We start from the raw sequence: 11102 nt of genomic DNA, 5'->3' as shown, positions 1-11102 counted from the left end.
ACTTAAGATATACTTAAGTATGTTTGATTGTGCTAAAGTGGAACTATTACAAGTATACTTTAGGCACATTAAACCAATATTGTTTAAAGATCATACAGTCCTCATTAATAGTGACATTAAAACATATTTTAGGCTTAATATTAAGAAATGTGCATTGCGCACAAGTAGTACTCCAAATAAAGTTTAATTACAGTTTTTATATCAGTAAGTCTAAAGCGATATGTCAGTAATTGTTAATAGACTTGAACTGTAGCATAAAATAAATGCATTTTAAATCTGTTACTTTTTTACTAGGGTTGTTCATAAAAACAGTCAACTTTCATTTTTGGATGAATCAGAATTGTCTAGTAGCTACTACTTTTGGATTAAAACTTACTTTGCGGCCATTCGGTGATATTCGGACTTACTACATCCACCGTGTTGCCTACAGTTTTTCTAATACTATGAATTCAGGCATACTTCATTTTATAACATCAATTTTTCCTTTTCATCTCTTACCTACAGTTGAGATCCAGAACTGCTGCTGCTACTGGTTCCCTCTTGAAGGGAAAACAAAACAGATGTATGATGTGCGTGATTCAGACAACGAACTTTTGAACCGGTATGGAAGTTGGGTGATCACAGCGCCACAGGGTTGACTCCTTCTGCTTCTGTGCATTTGTTTGTTTAATACCAAACTAGGCTTTCTCCATGGCATAATTAAATCAGTTCTAATGTACTATTTATGCATGCAGCCTCTGCATTATTCAAACAACACTTTTGCACATTATTGCATTTTTGTTGAAACACAAGAACTTGTGAGGTTGCCATTATTGAACAGCAAAACGTTCTCCCCGAAAACCCCTCCCGAGATGCCATTTATTATTAATTTATCCCCCGCCACCTCCAAAAAAGGAGCACAGAAGCGATTTAGAATGCATTCCTTTAGAATGCTGCATTAGCATTTTACTCAAAATGAGCAAAACATTTTTCAGTGTGAACTTTAAAAAAACAACAACAACACTGTTGTTTATATTATTGCTTGGGATGGCAAGGCATTGTGCTGATATGATGGTGAGGTGGGAAAAGTTTTATCCTCTTGGTGCCGTGGTAAAGTTGCTAGGCCAGCTGTATTGTTTGTTTGCTTGAAGAGATCTATCAGTGAAGCAGGGAACAAACCAAACAAAAAATAAAACCTGCATTAAATTGATGAAAAAAGTAAATATAAAAAGCAAAAGGGGTGAGAGGCCTTGAAGCTAAAGAGGACATGATGCCAACAGGAAATGAGTTTGAAAAACTGTTGACATGAAATGGAAATCTATTTTCTAAATGTATGTTATTTATCTTATTGTAAACTGCTTTATTCTATTTTTTTTTACTTTGACTTTAGACTGTTATTATTCAGTACAATAGTCCTCTCCCTATGAGGGGCTCTTATGGTGAAAATGAGGCCATTTTTTGGATTATTTAAAGGGATAGTTTACATGAAAATGAAAATTCTTACAAGGATTACTTACCCTCATGTGGTTCCGAACCTGTAAGACCTTTGTTCATTTTCGGAACACAAAGTTTTGATGAAATCCGAGAGCTTTCTGACCCTGCATAGACAGCAATGCAATTTCCATGTTCAAGGACCAGAAAGATAGTAAGGACATCATTAAAATAGTCCATGACAGCAGTGGTTCAACCTCAGTTATATAAAGCTACAAGAATACTTTTTGTGCACAAAGAAAACAAAAATAACGACTTCCTTACTACCTTTCTGGGCCTTCAACTTGTCAGTTGTGTTTCTGTCTATGAAGAGTCAGAAAGCTCTCGTATTTCATCAAAACATCTTAATTTGTGTTCCGAAGATGAACGAAGGTCCTACTGGTTTGGAATGACGCGAAGGTAAGTAATTAATAACAGAACTTTCATTTTTGGGTGAACTATCCCTTTAAAAGCTGAAATGCGAAGCTTGCAAACTTGCATTCTTTCTTCTGTTACTAGTGTAATGTTTGAGCTGTGAAGTTGTTCAAGTGCTTTTAGAGTTTGTACTGAACCTGGATGTTCTTTAAAGTCTTCTTAATGACCAAGACTGCTCTCAAGCTATAGAAGTTAAACTAACACATTTGAAATGTGTTACAACATTTGCACATCACATTCCGGAGGCGCCCGGTTACGTAACTCGGCGCTGTGCAAATGTTGTCTGATGATGTTAGTATCAAAGAATGCGTTTTTATAGCCAAACAGCTACATTACTTTAATGACCCCTTTGACTGATAGAAAACATTATGTTCATTTCATTGTGGTGCTGTGACGTGCGACATCTCCATCGTTGCAAATTGTGTGTGAAATGCAAGATCTACAGGAGCAGATTGCACCTCTTCCCTAAGGTAAGATGTGAATAGGAAGCCCTCCAAGAGGAACAGCCACCGTGAGGTTAATTAAGCAAAGTGTATTCCAGGGTTACGGTTCAAATGAAAATACAAATGACATCTGCCGTCGTTTGTCAATGTCGCTCGCTCTGCATGCCTATCAAGCAATCATTGTGTTTCGAAACTGCTGCCAAAAGGTCATGTGAAGAAACAGACAGCACACCGCTCCCATTTGTCTCCGCTCATACGAAATGCATTTACTTGGATGACAACTTTTGTCTGTAGCATGTGCCTGGTGCGAGAAGAGCTGCTTATTCGCTTTCTCTTCCTTTGTGATTCGATCTACACAACAAGCTAACATCGTTATGCTGCAATATTGCTGCATTCGGACTTATTGTGTGGATTGTGTAGTGTACGCACACAAATATTTATCTGTAACTTTGCACCAGGAGTCAAGAGGTTTCCAAGTTTCATCCATGGATGAAATTGCTTATACATTCCGGATTTTCATATCTCCGTGACTCCGTCCCCTGTGCGCTATGCATGCAGATAGGCAGTGCAAATATTCTCTCTGTGGTGTTTTAGAGGAAAACTCTGGGTTCAGGACAAGTTAAACTCAGTCGATAGCATTTGTGGCAATTAAAGAAATAGTTCCCCAAAAATGAAAATTCTGTCATTAATTACTCCCCCTTAAGTCCATTCCAAGTTCATAAGACCTTTGTTCTTCTTCAGAACACAAATTAAGGTATTTTTGATTAAATCTGAGAGCTTTCTGACCCTCCGTAGACAACAATGAAACTGACACATTCAAGGCCTGGAAAGGTAGTAGAGACATTGTTAAAATAGTCCATCAGCTGTAATGTTATGAAGCTATGAGAATACTTTTTGTGCACAAAGAAAATGAAAATATTGACTTTATTCAATAATTTCAAATTGGGGTTACAATGTGGCACTTACTCAGAGAATTATAGTTTTATAAAAGCATTTGGAGTCTGTATTTTTAGCTGTGACAGCATGTGTATTATTTGAGCTTTAAAGCTTTTAAAATTATATTTTTTACAGTCTTTTATGCTTTTACTGCTGAAGATGCCGTAGATTACGTTCGTTTGTGAAGCCTCCCGATCTACATATATATGTGTCTATGTTCGCGCGAATCACTCGTGATCCAGCTTCACTTACAGCAGAAGTGAGTATTTTTTATGAATCTTTGCGATTGCCTTTCCTAATAATGTGCTAGCTAGCAAGTTTAGCGGCCAAATGCGGCTAAATGTGGCTGAAGTAAACAGGCTCGTCTCTCCACAGAGAGGAGAGAGGGGCGGGGTGAGCAGAGCTCATTTGCATTTAAAGCAGCCTCGACCAGAATGAGATAATTTTTGCAGAGCTGATTTTGACAAGGTAAAAAGGGTGTTGTTTTACACAACCATTGAGAATTTTTTAACCAAAGTATATTATAGACTTTTCATTAAGACCCTAAAGAATCATATCAACTTGTGGAAAATGGGCATCCGATGACCCCTTTAAGGTGTTGTCACATTTATTGTTACTATTCTTTCATTAGGAATCCATGGAATCAATGCAAAAGATTTCAACTTCTTCAACCTTGTCAAATTTCTTTATAACTTTACACATGTTAACATTCATGTTGTTTATTGGCTATATTATTGAGAAAGTGTGCATTTTTTACAATTTTACGAATTGGCCCAATTCACATTCATTGTGTCTTACTGCAACTTTTTTTTTTAGTGACAGAGAGAGAAAAGAAGGAACAGGTGGAAGTTTTTGTGGTAATCAACATGCTGTTTATTGGGCGTAAATTCTTGGGCGTAAATTCTTCAATATTTGCAAGTGGATTTCCGTTTACATTGCCAGTCTAAAAGGTTTCACATGATGCACTGAAATCACATCCATTTCATTAGAAATATAGTGCTGTTTCTTTATCTCGAAGATGCTGTTTTTGAAGAAACTTTTTAGTCTTTATAAGTCTGTGTTCTCCTTTTGCTTGTTTGTGCTTCGCCAGCATACTGACTGCTATAAACATTTTCCAGGGTTTGACGCAACACTGCAAATGCTTAAATTAAATTAGATTAAAGCTCTTCCATTTTCACCCCATGAATTTCTGAACACTCATTGATGTTATTCATAGAACTGGTTTTGAAAACATGGTTTCTGCATTTAATACAAAATAGCAACATCATTATCAGTCACGAACAAGCTCAGCGTTGCGCATACTTATCGTAAAATTGGCCCCATCCGCAAATTGCAGCGTGAGGCATTTGGAACACTTAAATAAGTGCTTGGACAATCAATCCTGGACTCCCTCAAGCAGCCAGACCGATACAGGTGTCTTCAGACCATTAAGGCTGATGACAACTTACACAGCCATGAATTATTAACTGTAATAATGGATTATTTATAAACCTTACTGTCCACGCGGAACTCAGGCATGTTGGTCGGAATGGAAATATCATTCAGTTTATGCTACGCTTCTCATTCGTTGGATTACATTGATCACGTCATTTGGACTAAAAGTAGAGTATGGTTGGATGAACAAAGCCAGACTGTAGAATGCTAAGTATGGGTATTACCGTCTGGTGTGTCTCTTACAAGCGGAAATGGAGAAACCGCAGACAAGCTGAGCGAAAGCCGTGAGAGAAAGCTTAGTGTCAAACTACTTTAAATATGTCAATGTAACCAGAGAAAAGCCATTTATATAAAACAACCGGTGTGTGGCTCTCGAATTGTGACAAAGCATTCAAAGATATCTACAGTGTTTGGCCCATAACTCTCGTCTTCTGTAAAAAGCGTTAAGTGGGACCCATTTTGTGAGATTTGCTTAATAATTTAACACGGCCTTAAACCAATTCACTTCAAGTGCCCAGATGGTGTTTTTATTAGGCAAATGTTCAGTACTCAAGTAGAATAATTTACACACCTTAAAAAAAAAAAGAGGCCCTACTAGAGTACCTCCAAGCTCTGCAATCCACTGAACTCAGAATTATTCACCACATGCTGCTATGCTGATATTTCAGCTCCACAATAAAATGAAGAGAAAAAGACTTTCCTGGATATCCGTCTGTTTGCGAATGGGTTTGTGGGCATTTAGACGTTTCAAAACTGGTTCTGACATCGTGAACTTGAGTCAACACACTCAGTCCACAACGGTGCCGTGTGGATGTCGAACATCCTCCAGCTTGAAGCAGGGAATTCATTGAAATTTATTGAAGTGGTGCTTGCTATCAGTAGCTTTTATCCTTCTTGTTTTAATTTGAATGGAGTAATAAAGTTGTAGTGTAAGAGCCTCTTAAACCGATCCTCTATTTAGTATGCACAGAAGAATGTCAAAAAGTCAGGTAAACGAATCGGTCTGTCCTAATTGGCATAAAAGAGCACGTTCACATTTCTCTCATGTTTCTTTTGATTGGATCAGACTGGCGTCGTCCTTCTGATATGGAAATTGAGCTACCAACTCAGATGAGCGAGAAAATGTCAGCGTCATTAAAATGTGGACGACGGCCTTTTGATTACTTTCATTCTGGGTGAAAAGACTGTCGCCAAGGAAGTAAATTATGAATAACTTGGAGAGCTATATTTGTTTCTCACTGGTTTAAAACGGTTACGTCAGATGGGATACAGGTCTTTTACAACGGATCACAGCAGGTAATGCGGCCAACTCAGCTATGATCAAAAGACAGAGAAACAAGTGAAGTGTGAAATAGCTTCCCGCGTCGCAGTCCATAGCATGTAGTCGGTTATATGAAGACTGTGAGACTGACATTTTTTGCCTACGGACAATCCTACTTATGCATGGAAAAAGCCAGTTAAGAGTTTACACTTCAGGTCAGAAGCATCATTACATGAATTTGGCTATGGCAGGGAAGACCGGAGAGTGTTTAAACATCTGTAACTCAGCGGTTTTTGCAGTGCTTTGTGTCTCAAACTTTTATTTAATATTCATTCGTTGTTTGCCCAGTAAATCCTTTATACTTTTACACAGGAAAGTGGTGGTAATGTATGATTTCACTCTTGAACTGATGGAAATTCAATACTCCCTGGTCTCGCCTAATGTTGGTTACCACAAAAAAACTAAACAAAAAAAAAAACAAAAAAAAAAAGTAATTCTATAACAAATGGTAGTTCCTCTGTGTAGTTCCACAGTGTAATGGTAGTTCCACAGTGTAAATAATCTATCAGAATCTTTCATTTTGTTTAATTTATTTATTTTTCATAACAGTTGTGGCTAATTGTCAGTATTGGGTAAATTATTAACATTTAACATTAGATGATACATTTTAAAGTTAAATTCACTATTGTTCTATACAGTTTTTAAGCAATTACATCAGAAGTAACTAATTAAATTACAGAAAAATTAAGAGTAATCCCTTAATTTACTGCTTCAAGGAAAAGTTATTAAATTACAGTAATTAATTACTTGTTACACACTGCTATAGCTTTATAATTAAAGTTTTTCCATGGTAAATTTTCAAGAAAAATTGTGTCTAGTTTTACAAATTAGTATAATTGATTACATTCTGAACATGTTTTGTTTTACTGGCACGGCCAATTACAATAGGTATGTTACACATTATGGATTATGACAATAATCATGCTAAAGGTAAGATAAACCATATTCCGCCAATTAAGTAAAAATTACTTTTAAAAGTAATGCATTACAATTTTGCATTACTCCCTAAAAAAGTAGCTAATTATGTTATTTAGAGTAATGTGTTACTTTTCTGTTACTTTTTAAATCCGGTCAGGGCTAATTTGTTTTTAATATAAAAGAATATATAAAAGCCCTTTTACACCAAAAGTGAAATTAATACACCTCAGACTGAAAGAAAAGTAAATTCATGCAGGAGAAGAACACTCTAGCAATAAAAAAAAAGAAGCACAAAAATGTTAGTTTATTTAAAGTAATTTTTTACTTATTTGTATGGTTGAATTGGATCATCGAAGGTCAGCAACAAAGACACTGGTTAAAAAATTAGGATTAAACACAAAGAATATTTGTATTATTCAACATATTTAATTATTGTAGGTTTGCATCATTGGTTTGCGTCATATGCTGAGTTTCCATTTCCGTTTTTATTCATTTTGAGTAGGGTTGGGCTCTTATTTTATTTTCGATCCGATACCGATATTTTCAAGCCCAGTATCAGTGATATCAATACCGATACCGATACCTCTAAGCTAAACTGATCTTTTAAATTATTAAAAGAATAAAATTTGTAATTATACTCACTTAACATTATATTTGAAAGTCATGTGTTTTAAACATTTCTTTTTTTGTGTACACTGTCAGAAATACAATGTACTTAAATTGTATTTTAGCTCTTTACTGGGGCAGTAACCTCACAGGTGCACCTTCTCTACCCCTAAAAGCCAGAAAGCATACTAGTACCATACAAGTACACACACATTAAGGGTAGATAAGGTACAAAGGTGTACCATTGAGGGTACCTGATGAAAAACAACCATGGTGTTACAAAATGTATTTATTTATTATACTAAAATGTATAATAAAAATTATTATTATTATTAATTATTATTACCATGGTTTTTTCTACAAATATTATAAAATAATGTTCCTATGGTGTTAAAAGGAAGCAAGCTGAAAGAGAGAGAGAGAGTGTTAACCATGGTAAATTTGTTGTTACTGCAGTTTTACCACAAATATGTGGAAAACTGTGGTTGCTGTAGTAAAACCATGGTTATTTTTTGTACAAGGCTGCCAGACTGTTGTACCCCTAAAGGTGAAACTTTATCACAAATAGTTAACTAATTAAATAAATATTTCATGTACACTGTTCAAAGTTTGAGGTCAGTACGGTTTTGTAATGTGTCTTTAACCATGCAAGCCAAGGCTGCACTTATTTGAACAAAAATACAGTAAAAACAGCAATATTGGGAAATATAACAATTAAAAGAACTGTTTGATTTTAATATTTTGAAAAATGTTAAATTTTGAAAAAATTAAAAAGCATCTGTTTTCAAAGCTGAATTTTCAGCATCATTACTCCAGTCTTCAGTGTCACACGATTCTTCAGAAATCATTCTAATATAATTTGCTACTCAAGAAACATAGTTTCTCATTATTATCGATGTTGAAAATAGCTGCTTCTGTTGCTCTACTTTAACAAGCACTGTAAGCAAAGCATCAGCAGCTAATGCTATCTGTGATTGATTGGTTCTGTCTTTCAGCATTTGCATGTGTTCTGATGAGCAGGAGAAATAGTTCTATCCTACACAATAATTCGCTAATAGTCTATTGTTCCTCTTAGAGGCTTATTTTATGCACCGAATTTCTTGCTAAATAAATAAAATTAAGGCTTAAAAATGCACTTTAGAATCAATATTTTTATGTGAGGATCGATCCTTTCGATACGACTTAAGTATCAAAAGTATCGATACTTCAGGATCGATCCACCCACCCATCCCTAATGCATGTTCACATTTAGTCTACAACTACAGTAACGTCATGTTTACACAGCGCACACAATGCCTCTGCACTTACTCCCGATTTCTCATCAGGAGACTTGACAGTCAATAAATGGGGAAGAAACATAGCTAACGATTTTTGTTTGAAAAAGTAACTCAGACATTGTCTCATAAATTCAAAACTAATGCATTACTTTACTAGTTACTTGAAAAAAGTAATCTGATCACTTGCGTTACTTGTAATGCGTTACCCATAACACTGTAGTAAGCCTTACACTGTAAGTTGTTTAGCTAATGTATACTTTGCAATATTTGTATTGTTTGCAAAAAATAAACCAGCTCATGGGAATTTTTAGGCATACATTAATGCAGCCCAGTTGTAACTGTAATCAAGTAGCATTCATTTCTTACTTGGAATGATGGTTGAGATTTTTACATGGGATTGAGGTGCGTGGACCCTCGTAGCTAAAAAAAGAATATAACAGAAGTGTCTACCAAGCAATGTACATTAGCATAATTTCAGCACATCAACTAATTCATTTGCATTTGCGTTGGTAAATTAAATACAATTTTGTATTTGTATTTTGTAGTTTTCATATTTTTCTGTCACGGTTTTTACCAATGTGAGAAACAGCCATGACCCGTCGGCACCTCAGCACTAGTGGCCACACTGTCTCGAATACAAGCTGTCAACCAGGTACCCATAAAACAGTGTAAAGTGTATACTGTCTGAATGTTGAATTTACTTAAAATATTCCTACTAGTAGCCAGGATACATCAGCTAACTAACTTTAACTAATTACTTACCTGTCAAGGAGAAAATTAGCCAACTCAGCATTCGGTTTGAAATCTGTTTAACACATCTCCAATATTTATTCTGCTTTAATTATACCATTGATCATACACTTTTTTGGATGGATGCCGAGGCTTTTTAGGATGGGTAGAATGTTCGATCTCTGACTCTGATCACTTTCGTTTGCTAGCTTCCATGACTGAAAAGAAATACGCTGTGTTTTCCACCAACTGGCAACCTGGGGTGCTGAAATTCAATTGGATGAAATGGCAGTGGGCCGGTTACACAGATCAAAACACAGACAGACACTGGCTGCGTGCAAAAGCCTAGACAGCTCATATGCTGCCTCGCTGCCTTATCAGTCATTGACTTAGCAGGCAGCGTTTTTGCATGAAGGCACCTCATGAAAGCTTCTGAGGCAGCATAACGGTTTAATGATCAAGAACAAAATAGAATGAGTTTTGATGATAACTAAACAAAAATTTAATTATATAGATATAATATAGATTTCTCGCTAGAAATACCATCAAAAGTGCAAAAAAATTGTCATAAACATACATTTACACTAGGGCTGTTTAATCGCAATTAATTGCATACAGAATAAATGTTTGAATTTGCCTAATATATGTGTGTAATTATAATGTATTTATAAATACACACAAATTAATGTACACTACCGTTCAAAAGTTTGGGGTCAGTAAGACTTGTAATAGTCTTTAAAGAAGTCTCTTATGCTCATCAAGGCTGCATTTATTTGATTAAAAGAAAAAAGTAATATTGCAAAATATTTTTACAATATAAAATAATGTTTTTCATTTTAACATACTTTAAAATAGAATTTATTCCTGTGATGAAAAGCTGAATTTTTATCAGCTGTTACTCCAGTCTTAAGTGTCACATGATCCTCCAGAAATCATTCTAATATGCAGATTTATTATTAGAATGATCAATGTTGGATAATATCAACAGTTGTGCTGCCAAATATTTTTTGGAACCTGTGATTTTTTTTTTTTTTTCAGGATTCTTTCATGAATAACAAGTTTAAAAAGTACAGTGTTTATTCAAAATATAAATATTTTATAACAATGTAAATTATTTATTATTAACTTTTAATAAACCTTTAATTATTAACTTAATATATCCTTGGTGAATAAAAGTATTAATTTCTTAAACAAAAACAAAAAAAAAAAAAAAAAACAATAAAAATGTACTGACCCCAAACTTTTGAACGGTAGTGTATATATTTAAAAGAAATATGTTATTTATGTACAGAATATTTTTATTTATATATAACATAAATTCTATAAAAATTATAATAAATACTTGTAAATATTTCTTAAATATATACATCATAATTACACGCAGTACACACATATATTAGGCAAATTAATCGATTAATCGTTTGCCCGCGCTAATTTACACAAACTGACCACCAAACGCAACTTTCAGACGGAACCGTCGATCAGAAGAAGGTGCCTCCCGCCATTCCGACACGGAACACGCATTTTCAAAGCAAAATAACTGATAAACAAGTA

General features: G+C 34.9%; 1 long non-coding RNA gene across 1 annotated transcript; it reads right to left on the bottom strand.

Annotated features, from left to right (window-relative positions):
* Positions 1–957: 957 nt before the first annotated feature.
* LOC127173318 (uncharacterized) lies at positions 958–9745 on the bottom strand. Its single transcript, XR_007828740.1, has 3 exons — positions 9582–9745; positions 1497–1577; positions 958–1134 (listed from the first exon to the last, which is right to left on the bottom strand). It is a non-coding gene; the product is annotated as an uncharacterized LOC127173318 (long non-coding RNA).
* Positions 9746–11102: the final 1357 nt, after the last annotated feature.

Source organism: Labeo rohita, chromosome 11 (genome assembly GCF_022985175.1).
Source record: "Labeo rohita strain BAU-BD-2019 chromosome 11, IGBB_LRoh.1.0, whole genome shotgun sequence".
NCBI classification, from domain to species: domain Eukaryota; kingdom Metazoa; phylum Chordata; class Actinopteri; order Cypriniformes; family Cyprinidae; genus Labeo; species Labeo rohita.
Note: the sequence above shows the minus strand (reverse complement) of the source record. Positions and strands in the feature narration are given on the sequence as shown.